Raw genomic sequence first — 23,892 nt, forward strand, 5'->3', positions numbered from 1 at the left:
ATGTCTCCATTCACCCCCAGTTCTGCGCTCTGAGGGGTCTTGCTTGTCCATTCCCCTCCTTCGCCATATTTGATGTGGCCACTGGGGAGGATGCTCCCTTAGGAGAATTTTAGGAACAGAACCAGCAAAGACTTTTGTCAGATGGGCTTACGGTTTTTTTCAGAATACAGTTCCCTCAAAACCTTACTGGTTTCCAGAATACAGGCGTCCCCACCTAAAGTCTACACCTCTTCCTGAAAACCACAGAGGCAGTGCCAAGACACCCACCAGAGCTCTGCTTCCCATGTTCTGGATGCGGAACTAATGCCTTGCACATTATACACCTGACCCTAACCCCAACCAACTTCCCAAAACACCACCTAAACACAGCAAAAGCCTATTTGTAAGTAACAAGCTATCCTAAGTCGTAAAATCCCTAACACAGCCCTTCCTAACTGCTCTTAAATACATTCTTTCCCAATGTAATGGCTTTTCTCATCTGCTTTGCCTCTTTATCCTCGATTCTAGCCTGTTCTTAGCTTTTTGGGGACTTATTGTACAACACAAGGCAAAAAACAAGGACTAAATACAGAAAGCATTGCACAGGCGCTTGGAGGACAAGTGCTTGGACACACAGAGAGTCTCACACCAAGGAAGACACTGTGATGCCTCCTTCGGCACCAGTGACATCTGGGACACACATCGCTCAGGTGACCCTCAGCAAGCTTCCCAGACACATGCACATGTTCTGATGTTCTGTCAACTGCACATGACCATAATGTGAGACTTTAAGGAAACAGTGTACGAAAAGTCATTATTGATTTAAGGAAACAAACATCCATTTTCCCGAAAGCATTAACTTTCCTAGAAATGAAGAGTCTCATACATTCTATGAGGTTCGGGTATTAAAAACTGAGAGGGCTTCTCCAAAAAAAACATGAACAGGAGCATCATTCTGTGGGATATGCCTACATTCGCTCCTTAAGTCCACGTAGCAGCCACTTTTCCAAAGACATCTTCTGGTCGTAATTCTTAAACCCACAAAATCTCTTTCACTATATTCGTTTCTGTATTTACCACCCCCAACTTAACGACATTATCTTGGGCCTTCTAAAAATAAGAGACTTAGGTAGGAGTACAACAGCCTCAATATGATAGGTTTAATCCTTCATATCATCCTCAATATGATAGCTTTAATCCTTCATATCAAGGAGCAACATCCTTAATATGATAAGTTTCTCTGGGTTCTTTTTTCACGACTGTGTGAAGATTAGAAGAGAGGCTCCAAGTTCCCAGACTCCGGGTAGATTTATATTGAGGGCTTCAGGCAGAGTCCTCCCTTAGCCACATTCTGTTCTTTTCCTGCATGTAAACTTGCCAATTACTGCCTGAGCTCATTTCTTATAGGATCTTGCTAAAAGCAGCCACCAGACATCACGGTTCTGAGTTTTTCCCATGTGGAAAAGATACATGAGCTGCTTTCTAAGTTATCAGAGGGAGCAGGTTATCAAATGTTTTGTCACAGCACAACAGTGGTCATCAGGTTCCCAGGTGTTGTCTACGCAACCACTGAGCTAATAGCAGCAGTTTTAGCACATCAACAGAGCACTGCACATCTAGTGCCAAAGTCTGAATTCGTTCATCTGGAGGCTAAGATGCTGCAATAGAGACTCAGTAATATGATTATTTAAATACTAGAGAAGTTGGTTTGTTTCACATAATAGTATAAAGGATGGCAGGTGGCCTAGGACAGGCCAATGGCTCTGGGTCCTGCAGTCATCCGAGGTCCAGACTGGAGGTGGCTCTGTCATCTTCAACATTTGGCTTCTACCATCTGTGTCCAAGTTTGAGGCTGTCCCTGTCATATTTTTCCCACCAGAAGGAAGATGAAAGGAATAAGTCCTGAGTAAACACCTGAGAACAATGACCTGTTATTTCTCATAATTCTTCCAATTACCTGGGTGGTTATTCAGGTCTGGGCCAGCTTGGCTGGAACCGGGGAGTCCAGGAAGCCTCATTCTCATGTCTCGGACTGCGGCAGGACTTCTGTCTCCATGTGGTGCCTCAGTCTGAGCTCACATCCTAATTAATACACTTATTTTTTTTAATTTTTATATTTTAAAAACATCACATATTGAGTGTGACAAGTCAATAATGAAGACAATCCAATTGAAAGATGGTCAAACGATATGTATTGATGTTTCTGCAAAGGAGAGCTAGAAATGGCCAATAGACACATGAAAAGATGCTCAAAGTTATTAACCATCAGGGAAATGCAAATCAAAACTACAATGAGATACCACTTCATACACACTAGGATGGTCATGATAAAAAATACAGACAATAACAAATGCTGGTGAGAATGTAGAGAATTTGGAAACTTCGTACATTGCTAGTGGGAATGTAAAATGGTGCAGGTGCTATGGAATACAATTTGACAGTTCCCCATAAAGTTAAACACAGAATTACCATATGATCCAGTAATTCCAGTGCTAGATATATAACCAAAAGAAATCAAAACATATGTCCACACAAAAACTTGTCAATAAATGTGTGTAGCAGTATTATCCATAGTAATACTCAAAAACTAGAAAGAACTCCAAGTGTCAACTCCACGTGTTGAATGAATAAATCAAATGTGATATCCAGACAATGGAATATTAGTTGACAATAAAAAGCAATGAAGTACTGACACATGCTACAACATGGACAAACCTTGAAAACATTATGCTGAGGGAAAGAAGCCAGTCACAAAAGACTATATATTGTATAGTTACATTTATATTGTGTCCAAAATAAGCAAATCTATTGGGACAGAAAGTAAATTAATGGTTGCCTAGGGCTAGTGGGCTCAAGGGGAAATGAGGAGGCTCTCGAACCCTCAACGGGGTGTGGGGTCTTTTCATGAACCCTAAGTGACCACCTAGGCAACTTTGTCTAGAGGCTCGGCTGATCAGATTCCCATTTACCACTGCAGTGCTCCAGGCGCCAAGGTGGTTTTTTCTTTTGAGGGGAGAAACAGCCCCTGCGTCAGACATCCTTTGGGTGAGTGATCTTGTTAAAATGCACCTCTGCCTAAATTGTCTAATAATCTCATCAGAACTGTGGGTTAGAGTCCCCACTGGGGAGATTTTTGCCAGCTAAACTCCCAAGGCTAGAATTGGGGGTGTGCATCCCACTCCAACAGAGACAACATAAAAGGATTACAGCCACTGGGGCACTCAAGGATCAGGTTAGAGTCCCAAACGCTGGGTTAGAGTCCCAGAGGACCCTGGGTCAGAGTCCCAGAATATTGGATTTCTGTGTCTGGTCATGTTTGTCTATGTCGGAATTTATTTGTTAAAATTGGCTGTTTGGGGACTGAGTTTCTCAGTGACCATAACAAACTCTAGTTAGAAATTACCTTGCTGTTTGCAGCCACTTTGGTAAAAGCCCCCTAAAATGGGAATAACTATAAAGGGCTAGTAAGATAACCCGGGATAATTTAAAATTATAGTGGCCACTGTGGGCTCTTTTTGAGCTTTCAAACCAAGACTCAAAGAAAGCCTTAATTGTTAATGAGTCAGGCACGCCACCTTCTGGCACAATTGCTCAAAGACTAAAGGTTCTGGAAGTTGGAAATATTTACAAAGAACTGCAAGATCTTACCCAGCTTGTTTCACGTCCTGAGGGCTTGGTTTGATAATCACCAGGTTGTGAGGTGGAAAGAGGGGGTCCCAAAAATAAGGTGAGACAAAAATCTGGTTGCACCCCATTTTGTGGTCAGATACAGTCAGACAGAAATGTGGTTGCACTCCCTTTTGGAGCTAAGAGTCCTACCAAGCTGCCATCAGCCTCAGGGGAATTACATTGGCCGTTAGAAGGAACACTCTGATTAGGTAAGATCATTTAAGAAGTGCACTTAAAAGCAAAGACTCCACAATTCCAAAGTAACCTTATCGAAAGTTTTGTCACAAAAAGAAAAATTTAGGTTATGAAGGGCACCTAAAGAAAAGCCTATTAGGTCACAGCTTTACAGACATCCCACCATCCACCTTCAAAGGAGAGCTCAATCTCTGAGAGATTTTCTAGGTAACTGCTAGGTGAAAGATTACTGAAGTTATTCAATACTGCCAGGTATAATTATTGTTTGTCCTGGTTGAAACCTGACAAGATATTTCAAAGGATTTAGCAAATTATAATCAGAAATTCAGCCAAACTGGAAGCTGATATTCCGAGCCTGATGAGAATTTTCTTTCCAGGCCTTCTTCCCAAAGTTAAAATAAAACTAAGCACCTAGAGGGAAAGAGCAAATTAGGGATGAAGTAGTTGGACAGGTAGATCAACGTATAAGGTCATTTAAGTTACAACCCCATTTCATCACAAAACTTGAAACGCAGCTCTGGACCCCGTTCACATCTACCCGCTTCCTATATCTCCAAAAGCCTGTAACCTCTCTGGGAACTGTTATCTAGGCCACCACCACTTCCTAAGGCTGAAGAAAAAAAGAAGAAAAAGGAAAGAAAAACTGCCTAGAGTGTGCCTTTGCCCAAAATCTAGCATCTTGAGTGTCTTCTCCACAAATATTAATAGAAAAAGCTTAAAACAAAATTTGCATTCAATTATTCTTTTACAACTAGTGAGCTTTGCATGACTGTGCCTGATTCATGGCAGTGATTTTTAAACAATACTTGTGGAATCTCTGTGTATGTGTGTCTATAGATGTTATATATATGTGATATTTGTACCTCCAGATGGTATAATTTCTGAAAGAGCTCTATTTAATTGGCTTAAATACTTATGTAAATGTAATAGAAACTAACCCAATTGTCTTTCAAGTTAAAGTGAAATAAAACGATCTTTAGCAAGTAAAAGCTTATTTAAGTTTTTTGGTTTGATTAAAATAAACATGTTTTGGGAGTGATCAGCATTGGATATGATACAGACATGCTATTTCATTACAAAATTTGTCAGGAAAGAAAATAACTTAGAATAATAGCTGATTTTGCCTAATGCCTCATGAAGCTTTATAGGCAATCTAAATAATTATTAGGAACAAGTAAACTAAGTAGATATAAAAAATAAAAGTGGGGCTGGCCCCATGGCCGAGTGATTAAGTTCATGCACTCCATGGTGGCCTAGGGTTTGCCAGTTCAGATCCCGGGCATGGACCTACACAATGCTCGTCAAGCCATGCTGTGGCAGCATCCCACATAAAATAGATGAAGACCGGCAACACACATTAGCTCAGGGCCTATCTCCCTAACCAATTAAAAAATAAAAAACCTTTCCCAGGAAGGAAATTATATCTTTAGCAGGAATCTGTGCCAAGTAAGTTCGATGATCAAACAGGTGACAGGATGTCCTTGAAGAAGTTTCAATGAGAACCAAGGCCCCAAACTGACAAATGTCCCACAGAACAGGAGCAGGTAGCATTTTTTTAAGCACCAACCATGTGCTTTACCCTGCTGTTGTCTTCAATTTCAGGTCCCGATGCCCAAGCTTTTTAGGCTTTTTGAAGACTCTATTTTCTGATTGAAAAATAGGGAGCTACATTTGAGAAAACACCCTTTAAATGTGGTGCTAGCTTGGGTTTCATCAGAAGTGAGTTTACAAATCCCTGCTAGCTATATCATAACCCTTAAGGCATTCACTTCAAGATCTGTCCACAAGAGCCATGAACTCCAGGTGCGCCTTAACTTTATTTGCTATGCAACTTGGTTTTGTGGAGTTGGCCCTATTAGGAGAAATCAGAGTGTAGACCTGGAACTAAGTTTTGTCCATAAACCCTCATCCACTGCTGGTGGGAGTATAAACAGTATGGAGATTCCTCAAAAAATGAAGAATACAAATACCATATGATCCAGCTATTCCACTGCTGGTATCTATCCAAAGAACAAGAAAACATGAATATGTAAAGATATATGCACCCTATGTTCACTGCAGCATTATTCACAATAGCCAAGACTTGGAAGCAACCTAGGTGCCCATCAAGGGAGGAATGGATAAAGAAGATGTGGTATATATACACAATGGAATACTACTCAGCCGTAAAAAAGATGAAATCTTCCATTTGCAACAACACGGATGGACCTTGAGAGTATTACGCTAAACAAAGTGAGTCAGAGAGAGAAAGTCAGATACCATATGATCTCACTAATAAACAGAAGGTAAAAACAACAACAAACAAATACATAGAGACAGAGATTGGATTGGTGGTTACCAGAGGGGAAGGGGGGAGGCAGGAGGGTGAAAGGGGTGATTAAGCACATGAGTGTGGTGACAGATTGTTATTTGTCTTTGGGTGGTGAACATGATATAATCTACACAGAAATCGAAACATAATGATGTACACCTGAAATTTATATATTTATAAACCAATGTCACTGCAATAAAAAAAATCTAATAAATCAGATTTTTACTAGCAAAAAAAAAAGTATTGTCCATAAAGCTACTTACACAAGTTACAGTTCGCTCTTTAGCCAGCCCTGGTGGTCTAGAGTTAAGATTCCCAGTCTCACCGCCGTGGCCCGGGTTCATTTCCCGTCAGGGAACCACACCATCCATGTGTCTGGTGTCACGCTCTGGTGGCTGCACACTGCTGTGATGCTGAAAGCTATGCCACCGGTATTTCAAATCCCAGCAGGGTCCCCCATGGTGCACAGATTTCAGCAGAGCTTCCAGACTAAGACAGACTAGGAGAGAGGAGCTGGACCCACTTTCAAAGGGGGCTAGGAGTCAGAATGAACTTAACAGTACTAACAGCACAACAGCAGGTCTTTCTTACCTGAAACAAATATTTGAGGATCCAAGCTGGGGCACACTTAGGAGAGTTAGTGGGGGAACTCACAAACCAGGGAGCTGGATGTTAACAACATTTATCCAGCGCTTACTAGATGTGCCTTTTTAGAGATGCTCACACAGGTTCTTCTTTAGGCCTCATAATACCTCCGTGAGCTGGTACTACTATAACCCCTATTTTTACAGAGAAGGAAACAGGCTTCAAACGCAATGGGATTGTAAAGAAATCAGTGAAACTGAACGCAACTGGTCGGAGTGCTGACGCCTATGATCACTCATCCTTGCCGGATTCAAGATGAATGAACACAGGCAAGGTGAGAGCCACGTGACCAGGACATACCAGAAAGAGAGAAAGGGCGCCACCTAGTGACCGTTCTGATCGGTGGTCAGAAGCAGTTGAATTTCTTTGTAATTATGCAGTATTTAAGATACAGAAGGAGATTTAAAAAATACAACACCGATGAACCACCATGCAGCTTAAAAGCTTTAAATGTTTTCTTCACTTATTTTAAATAAATACGTGCACACAATAAAAATCAAAATGAACAAAGGATAGATATAGTGAAAAGGCAGCCTCTCTATCCCCTGGCTACCCTCCCCAGAAGCAAGCTGTTACCACCTTCTTATGCGCCCTTCCAGAAATATCTGTTTAAATAAATATTTCTTATACAAAATGGCAGCACACTGTGGCAGGCAGAGTAACGCCTCCTCCCCAAGAGGTCCCCGTCCCAATCCCGGAAACCTGTGGCCACGTGACCTAACATGACAAGAGGGATTTTGCAGATGTCATTCAGGTTAAGGATTCTGAGATGGGGAGATTATCCTGGATTATCCAGGTGGGCCCAATGCTGTTGTACTAATCCTCAAAACTGAGAGCCTTCCCAGGCTGTAGTCAGTCAGAAGGAGATGTGACTATGAAAGAGTGGTCAGAGATGCAACGTCCTGGGCTTTGAAGATGTAAGAGGCCAAGGAATGCAGGAAGCCCCTAGAAGCTGGAAAGGAAAAAAAAAGAATTCCCTCCTAAAACCTCCAGAAAGAAACGCAGCCTGGCTGACACCTTGAATTTAGCCCAGTAAGACCTGTGTCCGACTTCCTACCCACAGAACCGTAAGATAGGAAATTTGTGTTGTATTAAGCCACTAAGTTTGTGACAATTTGCTGCAGCAGCAAGAGAAACCTAATATCCACACTATATGGTACTTTGTCTTTCTCATTTATTATATTTTGAAGCCTCTTCCCTTCCCTACGTTTACAGCTGCCTCCTTCTTTCTAATGGCTGCATAGCATCCCATCAGATAGGTGTTTACCCACTCCACTCGAGAGGTGCTTAGGCTGAGTCTCCCACAAATGACTCATAGATAAGTCTGCAATGCACTACTTCCCAGTTTTCCTCACCTGATAGCACACACACATACGCTAGTGCTTACATAGCACCCTGAAGTGGACTGCAGGCACCGAGGCCAATTACATTGAGCTTTGACAAAAAAAGCTTGCTGTATTTTCTTTATATTATACAATTAAAAGAATAAAATATAAAGTACTAGGGAAGATATTAAATATTAAATTTGTGTAAAATTTCTAAAGTCTTTTCAATTTTTTAAGGGAGAAACTTGATTTTCCATTCGTTTTTTATTTTTAATATCAGGCTGTATGCTTGCAATAGAGTTGATTCTCATGATTCGCGGTCGTTATGATCTATAAAGTCACTGCAAACATTGAATTCGTGAATGGTGAATTATTGCTTCTTGGGGTAGGTTTCTGCCAGCTTCTGGTCAGAACATTGTCACCTGAAATGCCATTTGCCAACATCCTTGCAAAACAAACCGGTTCCATTAACATCAAAAACCTGCTCTTCCTCATAACCCTTTCCCTGACAACACTCAGCAGCTCTTTTAAACTCTTCCGCAGTTTCCAGATCTGGAGAAACTATCTACCACATTTTTCACACAGTATCGCCTTTTGAGGCATGAGAGCCAGCCAGTCCTGGCCAAAGAGACTGTCACAATTTTTCTGATCCTGGATAACACGACTATAAATTTCTTTGGCTTTCAGCCTCACAACGATGCTCTCGACTACACCTTTTTTTTAATCAGTGGACATGTTGTGAATCCACAAATTTAGCCACCTTTCCATCTTTTCTCAGCTTCATCACACACCCTAGCTGTTACTTTAGCGCTTTTCAGGGAAGCCTCACGTACAGATCATGAATTTCCTCTCCCTTTTTCTGATGTGCCATGTCATTGATTCATTAACATCGAGCTCACAGCCAGCAGCACTAAAACTCAAAGGGTAACAGAATATGCCACCCCAAAATATGCATGTAGGAGTGCAGGACACGCTACACCAAAATATACCGTTTTGGTACATTGATTATTTAGGGCTGTCGGCACTGGGAAAACAAGAAATGCAGGAGGGCTTCCTCTGAACTCCCTTATCTGCCTGAAGACAGGTCCTCCTAAAGGAACTCAGCTGTCATACATCTCCTCCCCAGGCGTGTCATCAGCAGGGACGATGGACTCATCACAGGAGAGGAAACGAGAAGTCGGTACCACTCCCAGAGAAACTATCATATCTCCCATCTGTTCTTCTAAGGGTCCCTTCGTCTTTCCTGAAAATCCTTTCCTCTCCCTTAAGAGGCCTATAGCCTCCCTCCCCTTTCCCTATTAAAATGGGATTTAATCCTAAATGCTAAGCCACCTCAGCAGTTACTCATTTTTCCCTGAGTATCTCCCATGTGCACACAATGTAGACATGCCAATAAGCCTGCTTGTTTTTCTCTTGTTCATCTGTCTTTTATTACAGGCGTCTCAGCTAAGAACTCAGAAGCTTGGAGGGTGACAAATAGAAATGGCCAGCAATAGGATATATCGGACAATATGAGGAAGCCAGTTGGTGTAAACCTAATTCGGCCTCACTTTGTTTTTCCAAAGGGCCTGACATGGCCGTTGAGCATGCATTGTACATCTGCTTTAAGTATTTGCTGTGTCCCACAGACAAGAACGAATGGCCTTAAGATAAAGGTGCAACTTCCCCCACTGGCAACTCCTTAAGGATAAGCATCTCTCCCTGGGCTAGGAACTGACTGCTCCACTCACCTGTGACCTCCCAGCTCAAGACACAGACCTGCCACCCTGCTGTGTGCACCGAGACAGCAGACCTACTAACTGCTGTGTCCATCAATCGCCGTGCTGACAGAGCAGTCTCAGGACTATTGTAAAAGGAACATTTCAATCATATGTGAAACATGCTCTTTGAGGGCATCTAACCACTCTGAACACCTACTTCTTTGGTGTCCTTCCTTCCTTGGAGAAGGAAGGCCCCAGGCTAAGCTACTCCTCACATTTTGGCTCAGAATAAACTCAACCCAATTTTCATTTATAGATTGGTTACGGATTATTTGTGCTGACAAGGGGAAATTGTTTTTCTCCCCCTACAAACTCAGGCCTGAAGGAAGCTTATCTAACACATCTGTTTTCTCCATAAGGCACATCACAGCCTTCTTGCACTTAGGGACACCAGACAGCACTTCAACACAATGCTCAAGCCATTTCAAACAGCAAAACCACCAACAAAAAGCATAAAAATGCAGAACACATGGCGCTAAATAAACCATGAAAAGGACACTTGTTTATAGTATGAGAGAAGAAATAAGGCACAGTGTCACTTTCTTTAATGATCTATAAATAAATTTATACATTTATATGTATTCACACAGTACAACCTCTATAATTTCTCTTTTTTAGCCCAATTTATTTTTTTTGTTTTATTTGGTGAGGAAGATTCACCGTGAGCTAACATCTGTTGCCCAGTCTTCCTCTTACTTTTTTTTTTTTTTTTTTTTGCTTGAGAAAGATTTGCCCTGAGCTAACATCTGTGCCAATCTTCCTCTGCTTTGTATGTGGGATGCTGCCACAGCATGGCCGATGAGTGGAGTAGGTCTATGCCAGGACCTGAACCCATAAACCCCATGCCACCAAAGCAGAACACATGGAACTTTAACCACTTGGCCAGGGGGCAGGCCTCTACTTTTTAAAATTATTTCATTCAGGTCATAATGGTTTACAACATTGTGAAATTTCAGGTGTACATTATTATTTCTCAGTTTCTGTATAGACTGCATTGTGCTCACCCCCAATACAGTCTAATTTTTATCCCTCATCATATATATGTGCCCTTCAACTGTTTCACCCACCCCTCAACCCCCTTCCCCTCTGGGAACCACTAATCTGTTCTCTTTCCACGTGTTGTTCTCTGTCCATGTGTTGGTTTATCTTCCACATATGAGTGGAATCACGTAGTGTTTGTCTTTTTCTGTCTGGCTTCTTTTGTTTAGCATAATACCCTCAAGATCCATCCATGTTGATGCAAATGGGACAATTTTGCCCTTTTTTATGGCTGAGTAGCATTCCATTGTGTGTGTGTGTGTGTGTGTGTGTGTGTATAAAAAATAGTTTTCTGATGGGTTCTTTAGGTTTTCTATATATATAATCATGTCATCTGCAAACAGCAAGAGTTTGGATAGCTTTCAAATTTGGATACCTTTTATTTCTTTTTCTTGCCTTATTGCTCTGGCCAAAACCTCCAGTACTATATTGAATAGGAATGGCAAAGTAGGCCCTTGTCTTGTTCCTGTTCTCAGAGGGATGGCTTTCAGTTTTTCACCATTGAGTATGATGTTGGCTGTGGGTTTGTCATATATGGTCTTTATTATGTTGAGGAACTTTCCTTTTATACCCATTTTATTGAAAGTTTTTATCATAAATGGATGTTGGATCTTGTCAAACACGTTCTCTGCATCTATTGAGATGATCATGTGATTTTTATACTTCATTTTGTCAATGTCATTTATTACATTTATTTCTGGGTGTTGAACCATCCCTGCATCCCTGGTAGAAATCCCAATTGATCATGGTGTATGATTCTTTTAATGTATTGTTGTATCTGGTTTGCCAATATTTTATTGAGGATTTTTGTACCTATGTTCATTAGCAATATTGATCTGTAATTTTCCTTCTTTGTGTTGTGTTGTCCTTACCTGGTTTTGGAGTCAGGGTTAGGTTGACCTCACAGAATGAGTTAGGAAGCAATCTGTCTTCTTCAATTTTTTGGAATAGTTTGAGTAGGACAGGTATTACAGAGACTGTCACTTTTCTTTTGTTACCTCAGCTGGGAACCTGCGCATCTTCAGGTGACTCAAATTTTTGCCACACTGTGTATATCTGCAAATGAGTGGGAAAGCATTATGAGTATTGATTTGGGAGTTACAAACAAATTTTATTGAGGAGGCAAATTCACCAATAGAAATCCAACTGTATATGCAATACCTCATCAAAATGACTTTTTTTTTAATCACCCAGGGATAATGTTTACTAATCTTTGGGTCTATTTCCTTTCGGAAATTAAATTACATATATAATTCTCTTTTCAAATAGCATAATACTGCATATAACGTTTTAAATTTAATGTCAAAATTTGAGCATTTTCCCATGTTATAAATATTCTTATAAACATAGTGTTTTTTAAAAGATGATCTCTTCAAATGTTTTTAGAGTAACCATTGATCAGAAACTTCATTTTCACATATAGGCAGTAACAAACAGGAGACTTTTTCCCCATTTTCCAAAACTTGTCTGTTCTTGCCATTAAGCAGATTTCAGATAATCCAATCTCTTTATCTCATGATTCAAAGGAACCAACCTATTCTTTAAATCTAGTAGCTTTGGCTTTTATTCACAGATTAACGTTTTCTTGTGATATTGCAAAGGGATTTTAAATCCAACCAAACTTTTCCATTTCAAATCAGCACTCTCCAAAAGAAGTAGAATGTAAGCCACAAATGCAAGCACATGTAACTTTAAATTTTGTGGTAGTTACACGAAAGTGAAAAAAACTAGTGAAATTAGTTTTAACATATTTTATTTAACCCAACACAACCGAAATATCATCAATGCAACAGGTAATGAGTATGAAAAAATAAATGAGATAATTTATAACTTTTTGTACCAAGTGCTTGAAATTTTAACATGTATGGCACATTCCAGTTTAGACCAGTTATACTGCAAGTGTTTGATAACCACATGTGCTTGATGGCTACCATGTCGAACAGCATAGTTGTATTTCAAAATAATGATGAAGCCTTTCCTCAAGCATGTGCAGATATTACTCTACTGAGTGTATAATTCTTCTTCACGATTCAGTTTATAAGACTGACTAGTGATTGCCAGTACACAATTTCTAAACTCTCTTTCAAAAGTCGAATTTTTGCTTTAAATACACAAAATTTTTAAATATTCATTTTTATATATGTATACACACATATATAAAATACATTTTCACACGGTCCATGCAATATTCTTTAAGTTCAAGTGTTCAAATGCCAGTTAAAAGAAAAAAATAGGGGCCGGCCCCATGGCCAAGTGTTTAAGTTCACACTCTCGACTTCGGCGGCCCAGGGTTTCACCAGTTCAGTTCTTGGGTGTGGACATGCACCGCTCATCAGGCCATGCTGATGCGGTGTCCCATATAGTGAAACCAGAGGTACTCACAACTAGAATATACAACTAGGTACTGGGGGGGGGGGGGGGCTTTGGGGAGAAGAAAAAAAAGAAAAGATTGGCAACAGATGTTAATGCAGATGCCAATCTTTAAAAAAAAAAACAACAGAGTTGACCTAATCTTTACTGCGCAATAAACAACTTTAAAATATTTTTGGACTAATTGTCAGTCTGGAGAGTCAGATGACTTCCCAGCTCGTACAAGCTGGCTAAGACTTGTCACGTGATCCCTGCCTCCTATTATTCATACCCTGGTGCAGCCTCCTGCCACATTGTATCAGAGCTGGCTTGAGTGACCAATAGACGTGGCAAAGTAATGGTATGTAACTTATGGAACTAGATCATAAAAGACACTTTGGCTTTAGTCTTCTTCACTATCTCCTGGATCACTTGCTCTGGAGGAAGCCAGCTGCCACATCTTGAGTCCACCCAAGCAGCTCATGGAGAGGTCACATGGCTAAGAACTGAGGTCTCCAACCAAGAGACATATGTGTCAACAATGTTGGAAGGGATCCTCCAGCCCCAGTCAAGCCTTCAGATGAGTGCAGCCCCAGCTGACATCTTGACTGCAACCTCATGAGAGATCCTGAGCCAGAACTACCCAGCTAAGCCACTCCCAAGTTCCTGATCTGCAGAAACAGGGGGAAAATAAATGTTTCCTGTTTCAACCACTAAGTTTTGTAGTAATTTGTTATACAACCGTATGTTACTAATACATTACTTTAATTTTTAAGTTTTAATTAAAATTAGTGATGGGGAGGGGCCAGCTCAGTGGCATAGCAGTCAAGTTCATGCACTCTGCTTTGGCAACCCGGGGTTTGCTGGTTCAGAAGCCGGGTGCAGACCTAACACCATTTATCAAGCCATGCTGTGGCAGGTGTCCCACATGTAAAATAGAAGAAGACGGGCACAGATGTTAGCTTGGGGCCAACCTTCCTGGAAAAAAAAACTTAGTGATTGGGAACTATACCTATAAAATTCTATTTAGATATAAAGTACTTAAGGGATTCAAGACTTTTATAGCTTCAGAAATTTGGTATTTCAAAAAATATATTTTGCATCAGTCACTTCAAGAAGACTTTAAAATAAATTAATTTTTTAAACTAAGCATAGATGAGCAAAATAGAATATTAAAATGTTTTACTTAAATTCTGAAAAATTGACAAAATATTTAGGTATTATTTTGAAAAATTACTTTCTAAAGCCATAAAGTCTATAATGCCTTTACTGTATCAACTTTATTATGTTCAATTAATACTTTTGGAAAGAAATCCTTCTATGAACTAAATTATAAATTGTTAAAATTATATATCTTATAAATGAATAATTATATGTTGTGCATAATTATATATTAAAATATATAATAATTATATATATTAATAATTTTATATTCATTCTAAAATTCTATCAAGAATAGATTTGCTAAATGTGAACTTCAAAAGCCAATAAGATACTACAACATGAACCTTGAAACATGTTAAGCAAAACTAGTCAGTGACAAAAGACCACATATATTATGATTCCATTCATATGAAATGTCCAGAATAGGCAAGTCTATAGATGGAAAATAGCTTAGTGGTTGCCTAGGGCAGGGGGCATGGGGGTAACTACTAACTGGTATGGTGTTTCTTTTTGAGATGATGAAAATATTCTAAATTTATTGTGACGGTTGCACAATTCTGTAAATATACTAAGAACCACTGAAGTGTACGCTTTAAATGGGTGCATCGTTCAGTACTTGCATTAAATCTCAAAGCTTTTTAAAAAGGGAAAGGTCAAAGAACAAGAGTTGCTAAATAGCAGACGATACATATATCTCTTGAAAGCGACACAATTCTTTCCCAAGGAACATAATGTCTCCCAAAAATGACTGCTAAAGAATCTTCTCTTCTGCAGACCCCTGATAATTAGGTGTACTCATGACCAGGTGAAACAGAAAGGAGCAGAAAGCAGGAGACAGCCGTGAAAGAAAGTCAGTGTGGCTCCTGATTCCTGATGCTTTAAAGTCTGCTTTCAAAAGGGGTCCCCCAAGCTTTGCTCCACAATATACGGAGCCTGGGGATACAATGGAATGAGGTGCAGTGTGAGGGGCTGACAACCGCACCTGGCTCTGAGCAAGAACTCAATCAAGATTAGCTCCCATTTATTTAAAGATCTAGGAAGGGAGAAAGGGACGGAGGGAAGAGAAAGTTAACAATCCAATTAAGTTTTCTTTAGAGACACCTAATGCCAGATAACAAAAAACAACAGTAAAGATATATATAATTTCTCATGATGATAGAAAAAGAATGAATATGAAGGCAAAATTACATCAAAAGAAAACTAAATGTTATACACGCAGGCAAGAATCCTTATTGGTGATAAACAAATCAGCATTAAGTCACTTATTAGACTAATTGAAACGAATCAACAGAAAAGTTAAAGAAAGATCCTGTAGGAGGCTGATTCATGTCCACGCAAAATTCATGTCCGCGCACAACTGCAGAACGTGGCCTGAAACGGAAATACGATCTTTACAATGTAATTAGTTAAGATGAGGTCATACTGGACGAGGGAGGGCCCTAAATCCAATGAATAGTGTCCTTGTAAGAAGAAGAGAGGACACACAGACACACAGGAGAGAAGGTGGCAGAGACTGAAGTGATGCAGCCACAAGCCAACGAACGCCAAGGATGGCCAGCGACCCCCCGAGGCTGGGAGAGCAAGGAAGGATTCTTTGACAGAGCCTTGAGAGGGAGCGTGGGCCTGTCGACACCTGGATATCAGACTTCCAGCCGCCAGAACTGTGAGAATAAATTTCTAATGTTTTAAGTCCCCTAGTTTGTAGTACTTAGTATGACAGCCACAGGAAAGGGATCCAGATGCCGTGAAGTGTAGCCACTAGACCACCAGAGGGCAGTGTCCACCACCAAATACCACATACGCATAAACTTGGGCCCAAAATGATTACTGAAGTTTACAGAGAAAGACACACAGTGTTCAGATATAATTTAAATACTTGTACCTTTTTAATGATGGTAAAAAAGTTATAATTTATCACTTTAAAAAATTTACAACCATTATCATCTTGCTGGATAATTTGTGACCTTTCTAGCAACTTGGCTGGGAGCTGATTTTAAAGAACATCCTTGTCCCACTGTCATTTCACACCCAGGGGAAGGTATCTGTAAGATGAATTCCTCCAACAGTTTCTCTTCCAGGAAGAGGTACATACTTTTAACTTCAACAGATAGGGCCTAATTCCTCTCCAAGGAGGCAATACTACATTACATTCTCACCAGAAATGTACAAGAATGGCTGTTTTTCCCCAGCTTTGGCAAAACTGCTCTAGAACAAGCAGTGATGTGGGTCTCAAGGACAAAGCTGAGGGCCCTTAGATCCACATTTCCTAGCTCAGGTGCTTCACCAGCCTGATGGGTATTAAAGATCCCCAGCCTTCCAGAAACACTTCTCTACTGACCATGCGTGTGGCCAACGCCCCTTTCAGGCATGGAACCCAGCTTTTCAGACAGCACACTTAAACAAATGTCCATACCACATTTTCAGGGAGAATGTCTTGCTCCAAGTCTGTGGCGTTTACAATAACTAGCACCCTTTTCCCTGAGTCTCCCTGAACATTGAGGCGAGAAACCAATTCTAGGGTACCATAGGGATAGCCACCATGTGGCCTCAAGAATAGCCCTCGCACTCATGTATATATGGTCAACCAATAGACGACAAGAGAGCCAAGAATATTCAACAGAAAAAAGACAGTCTGTTCAATAAATGGTGCTGCAAAAATTGGATATTCACATGTAAAAAAAACCAAAAGATTCCTATTTTACACCACTCTCAAAAATTAACTCAAAATGGATTAAAGACTTAAATATAAGACCTGAAACCATAAAACTCCTAGAATAGGGGCCAGCCCCATGGCTGAGTGGTTAAGTTCGTGTTCTCTGCTGCGGCAGCCCAGGGTTTCGCCAGTTTGAATCCTGGGTGAGGACACGGCACCACTTGTCAGGCCATGCTGAGGCAGCGTCCCACATGCCACAACTAGAAGGACCCACAACGAAGAATATACAACTATGTACTGGGGGCCTTTGGGGAGAAAAAAGGAAAAAAATTAAAAATCTTTGAAAAAAAAAAAACCCTAGAATAAAACATAGGAAAAAAGCTCTTTGACATGGGTCTTGGCAATGATATTTTGGATATGATACCTAAAGTAAAAGGAATTAAAAAAAACAAGTGGGACTACATCAAACCAAAAAGTTTCTGCACAGCAAGGAAACCATCAATAAAATGAAAAGACAACCAATAGAATGGGAAAAAAAAATTTGCAAACCATATATCTGACATGGGGTTACTAGCCAAAATATATTAAGAACTCATACAACTCAAGAACAAAAAAATCAAATAATCCAATTAAAAATGGGAAAAGGACCTGAATAGACATTTTTCCAAAGAAGATATACAAATAACCAACAGGTACACGAAAAGGTGCTTGACGTCACTAATCATCAGGGAAATGCAAATCAAAACCATGAGATATCACCTCACTTCTGTTAGAATGGCTGTCATCAAAAAGACAAGAGATAACAAGAGTTGGCAAGCATGTGGAGGAAAGGGAACCCTTGTGCACTGTTGGTAGGAATGTAAATTGGTGCTGCCACTATGGAAAACAGTATGAGGGTATCACTAAAATTTAAAAATTGAAATCCCACTTCTGAGAATACATCTGAAGGAAACAAATGGATCATTGAATAAATTGAAGGAGAAACCAAAAAATATCTGCAGAGAAATGAAAATATACCATACCAATTCATAAGGGATGCAGCAAAAGCTGTATTAAGAGGGAAAATCATTGCAATAAAAGCTCACCTTAACAAACAAGAAAAATCCCAAATAAGCAATCTCAAACCACACCTAACCGAATTAGATAAAGAAGAACAAAGTCCAAAGTCAGAAGAAGGAGAGAAATAATAAAAATCAGAGCAGAAATAAATGCAATTGAAACAAAAAAAGGCAGTATAAAGGATCAATGAAACAAAAAGATGGTTCTTTGAGAAGATGAACAAAATTGACAACCCTCTAGCCAGACTTACAAAGAAAAAAAGAGAAAGTTCAGGTAAATAAAATTAGAAATGAAAGAGGAGAAATAACAAGAGATACTACAGAAATAGAAGGGATTACAAGAGAATACTACAAAAAACTATATGCCAACAAAATGGACAGTCTAGAAGAAACGGATAAATTCTGAGACTATTACAACCTCCCAAAGATGAAGCAAGAAGAAATAGAGAATCTGAATAGAACAATCACAAGTAAAGAGATTGAAACAGTGATCAAAAGCATCCCCTAAAATAAAAGCCCAGGACCAGACGGCTTCCCTGGAGAATTTTACAAAACTTTCACAGAGGATTTAATACCTATCCTTATCAAGCTATTCCAAAAAATTTTGAAAGATGGTACGCTTCCTAACACATACTATGAGGCCAACATCACTCTGATACTAGAGCCTGAGAAGGACAACAGAAAAAAGGAAAACTACAGGCCAATATCACTGATGAACATAGATGCAAAAATCATCAACAAAATATTGGCAAACCGAATACAGTATTTCATTGAAAAGGTCATACATCATGACCAAGTGAGATTTATACCAGGGACTTAGGGAGGGTTCAACATCTGCAAATCAACGTGATAAACCACCTTAACAAAATGAGGACTAAAAACCACATGATCATCTCAATAGATGCAGAGAAAACATTTGGCAAGATCCAACAGCGATTTATGATAAAAAAAGAAACTCTTAACAAAATGGGAATAGAAGGAAATTATCTCAACATAATAAAGGCCATATATGACAAACCCACAGCCAATATCATACTCAATGGGGAAAAACTGAACGCCATCCCTCTGAGAACGGGAACAAGACAAGGATGCCCACTATCACCACCCATATTCAACATAGTACTGGAGGTTTTGGCCAGAGCAATTAGGCAAAAGGAAGGCATAAAAGGAATCCAAATAGGGAATTAAGAAGTGAAACTCTTGCTGTTTGCCGACAACATGATCTTATATAGAGAAATATTAGAAATAATTAACAACTACTGTAAAGTTGCAGGGTACAAAATCAACTGACAAAAATCAGTTGCATTTCTGTACTCTAATAACAAACTTACAGAAAGAGAACTCAAGAATATACTTCCATTTACAATCGCAACAAAAATAAATAAAGTACCTAGGAATAAATTTAACTAAGGAGGTGAAGGACTTATACAATGAAAACTGTAAGACATTGTTGAAAGAAATAGAGGATGACATAAAGACATGGAAAGACATTCCATGCACATGGATTGGAAGAATAAACACAGTTACAATGGCCATACTACCCAAAGCAATCTACAGATTCAATGCAATCCCAATCAGAATCCTAATGACATTCTTCACGGAAATAGAACAAACAATCCTAAAATTCACATGGGGCAACCAAAGGCCCCAAAATGCTAAAGCAATACTGAGAAAAAAGAACAAAGCTGGAGGCACCACAATCCCTGACTTCAAAACGTACTACAAAGTCATAGTGATCAAAACAGCATGGTACTGGTACAATAACAGGCACACAGGTCAATGGAACAGAACTGAAAGCCCAGAAATAAAACTGCACATCGACAGACAGCTACTCTTTGACAAAAGTGCCAAGAATATACAATGGAGAAAAGGTTGTCTCTTCAATAAATGGTGTTGGGAAAACTGAACAGCCACACGCAAAAGAATGAAAGTAGACCATTATCTCACACCATGCACAAAAATCAACTCAAAATGGATCAAAGACTTGAAGATAAGTCCTGAAACCATAAAAGTCCTGGAAGATAATATAGTTAGTACATGCTTTGACATCAAACTTAAAAGGATCTTTTCAAATACCATGTCTCAGTCAAGGGAAACAAAAGAAAAAATAAATGTGAGACTTCATCGGGCTAAAGAGCTTCTGCAAGGCAAAAGAAACTAGGATCAAAACAAAAAGACAACCCACCAATTGGGAGAAAATATTTGCAAATCATATATCCAATAAGAAGTTAATCTCCATAATATATAAGGAACTCACACAACTGAACAACAAAAAAACAAACAGCCCGATCAAAAAATGGGCAGAGGATATGAACAGACATTTTTCCAAAGAAGATATACAGATGGCCAATACACACAAGAAAAGATGTTCAGCATCACTAATCCTCAGAGAAATGCAAATCAAAACTACAGTAAGATACCACCTTACGCCTATTAAAATGGCTAAAATCACCAAGACTAAAAATAACAAATGTGGGAGAGGGTGTGGAGGAAAGGGAGCCCTCATACACTGCTGTTGGGAATGCAAACTGGTGCAGCCACTATGGAAACTATCATGGAGACTCCTCAAAAAACTAAAAATAGAACTACCATATGACCAAGCTATCCCACTACTGGGGATCTACTCAAACAACTTGAAATCAACAATCCAAAGTAGCATATGCACCCCTATGTTCCCTGCAGCACTATTCACAATAGCCAAGACATGGAAACAATCCAAGTGCCTATCAACTGATGATTGGATAAAGAGGATGTGGTATATATATATATATATATATACAATGGAATACTACTCAGCCATAAAAAAGACAAAATCATCCCATTTGCAACAACATGGATGGACCTGGAGGGAATTATGCTAAGAGAAATAAGCCAGTCTGAGAAAGACAAACACCATATGATTTCACTCATATGTGGAATATAAACAAACACACGGACAAAGAAAACAGTTCAGGGGTGACTAAGGGAAGGAGGTTGGGGACGAGCACAGGGGGTGATGGGGAGCACTTATGTGGTGACTCACAAGAAATAATGTACAACTGAAATTTCACAATGATGTAAACTATTATGAACTCAATTAAAAAAAATTTTAATTTAAAAAAAGAAGCAAATTCTGTTATATACTACAACATGGATGAACCTCAATTGAGGACATTATGCTAAGTGAAATAAGCTAGTCATAAAAAGACAATTACTGCATGATTCCACTTAGATGAGGTATCCAAAGTGGTCAAATTCATAGAAACAAAGTACAATGTGGTTACCAGGGGCAAGGGTATGGGAATGAGGCGTTGTTGTTCAAGGAGTATAGAGTTTCAGGCTTGCAAGATGAAAAAAACCTAGACATCTATTACACAATAATACCCACATAGTTAACACTGCTGTAGTGCACATTGAAAAATGGTTAAGATGGTGTATTTTATGTTATGTGTTCCTTACCATAATAAAAAAAAAAAAAAAGTATAGTAAGAAAGAATAGCCATCTCACACTTGCTTGTCCCACCTCCTGCCTGCCTGGCCAAGCCCTCCTGGGACCTTGGCTGACCCCATCCTCAGCATCCAGGAGAGCGCCATAGGAGCGGAAGGTGGGCCTGCAGCAAAGTGAGGGGAGACGTCCGGGATCTGCCTTCTCCCCAACACCTTCCATGGCACTCACGTGGCACCACGGTTCTGATCCTAAACCACTTCCTTGTCCACCCATGGGCAGGACAGGGGTTGAAGAATGGAGGATGGAGAAGAGCAGGAGGGCAGTTACCAAGCTGTCTGTTGACTTCTTCATTTGACTCAGGAACCTGACCTGAATCTTGCTTCTAGAAAGACAATGGGCCCCATTCCTGCCCGGGCCTGCCTTCAGCAACCCAAAGGTTCTGAGAAGCTGACGGGAGTCAACAGTGCTTCCTTTAAGGTGAGGCTGGAGACAGGTTCTCCTTGTCTCCCATCTCTGCCTACGTTATCTGCCTCTAGCAAAGAAATGTGGCCAGAGTCATGATCGTGCCTAGCACTGCTCCTGTTTTCCAGGAGGACCTCAAAAATAGCTGTAAGCAAATGAATGTGCTGGTTTTAGATGTCTGTCCATCTCCCCTTGCTGGAGAATTTAATAACAGCAGACATTTACATCAGGTTCCCATGTACTCTAAGCACCTTTACAATATTAACTCATTTAATCCTTATAGCAATCATAAGAGCTGGGCACTATAATTCTTCCCACCTTACAAATGAGCAAACTGAGGCACGGAGCAATTGTAAACCTTGCCCAAGACCACACAGCCCGTAAGCAGCAGAGCTGGGAGCAGCTCCACGGGGGCAGGGAGCTTCTCCCCACGACTGTTCGCTCCTAACCAGGCCTGGTACCTAACAGGTGCTCAAGTATTTCCTGGAGGGATGCGGATGGATGCATGCCGTGCACATCCAGTGCCCTAGATGACGACAGTCCTTTGAAGGAGAAGAACCCTGAACACACCATGTTGCTGGTAAACGCTTTGTTACCCTAATGACTTAGGAAATACGAAGGGACAGTGAGTGCAAAGCCAGTTCAACAGGAATCACAGCTGTAAAAGACCACCAGAACCCATATCTCTTCTGAACAGGTACCCATGGCTGTTTAGATGGTGGGAATGTGGGTGAGTGACAGGAGCTTGCTCATCACTTCTGCTTTCAGGAAAGACACATCTACCAACCAAGTCAGGTTTTTCACGAGACAGAGAGTATTGAGTGGCTTTTTCCCTTTAATTTGTTCTTTCTCTACCCTCTGGAATGTATCAAAGTTTTCTTCCCTAAACCAGTCCTTTTCCTAAAAGATTTGTTCAGCATTCAAATGCTGTGTGATATGCTGTACTGGACAGAAATGAAGGGTGTTTTCCCCCCATCCTGCAGGTGAGGTGGGAATCCTCCGTGATAACTGCTAGTTTCTGATTGCTGCTGTAACAAATTACCATCAACCTGGGGGCTTAACAAAAACGTATAATCTTACAGTTCTGGAGGTCAGAAGTCCTAAAGTCAAGGTGTCAACAGAGTTGTGTTCCTTCTGTAGGCTCTAGGGGAGGGCCCATTTCCATGCCTTTTCTAGCTTCTGGAAGCCACCTGCATTCCTTGGCTCCTGGTCCCTTCCTCCATCTGCAAAGCCGGCAGTGTAGCATCTTCAAATCTCTCTCTCTCTCCTCTGCTTTTGTCTTACATCCCCTTCTGCGACTCTGATCTTCCTGTTCCCCGGTAATAAGGAAACTGGTGATTACCTTGGGCACACCACAATGATCCAGAGCAATCTACTCATCTCAGATTCTCAATTTAATCACATCTGCAAAGTCCCTTCTGCCATGCAAAGTATCACTCACAGGTTCTGGGGATCAGGATGTGGAAATCTGAGGGAGGGAGGGGCATTATTCTGTCTACACAAAACCTCTGTCATTTCCAAACTCTTTCTCCTCTCTTTCAAAAACCCCAGCTCTTTTGAAGATTGTGTCATTCTTAATCAATTCACCCTCCTCGTTACTATAACCCAGTGGCTCCCTATTTGCTGCATTTGGAATCACTAGGAGATCTTTTAAAACTCCCAATGCCTGGGTCACACCCCAGACCAATTAAATCGCAATGTCTGGGGATGGGAGCCAGGCATCAGTGCTTTTTTTTTTTTTAGATCCCCAGGGGATTCTAACGTGAAAATTTGGGGAGCCACTGCTATGAGTGAGATGTCCCCCAAACCACCCCTCACACCCCTTCATTGATTGATGTGAGAAGGACCTGCTACACA

General features: G+C 40.3%; 1 protein-coding gene across 4 annotated transcripts in view; it reads right to left on the reverse strand.

Moving 5' to 3' along the window:
* Positions 1 to 23,892, reverse strand: part of SETD4 (SET domain containing 4) — a 162,766-nt gene that overhangs the window by 124,624 nt on the left and 14,250 nt on the right. For all 4 annotated transcript variants that reach the window (XM_070488832.1, XM_044751110.2, XM_070488833.1 and 1 more), the window contains exon 2: positions 11,795 to 11,978. The gene's annotated coding sequence lies outside the window, so the exon portion shown is untranslated. The remainder of the gene's footprint in view (positions 1 to 11,794; positions 11,979 to 23,892) is intronic.

The sequence above is a fragment of the Equus asinus genome, chromosome 18, assembly GCF_041296235.1.
Source record: "Equus asinus isolate D_3611 breed Donkey chromosome 18, EquAss-T2T_v2, whole genome shotgun sequence".
Taxonomy (NCBI): Eukaryota; Metazoa; Chordata; class Mammalia; order Perissodactyla; family Equidae; genus Equus; species Equus asinus.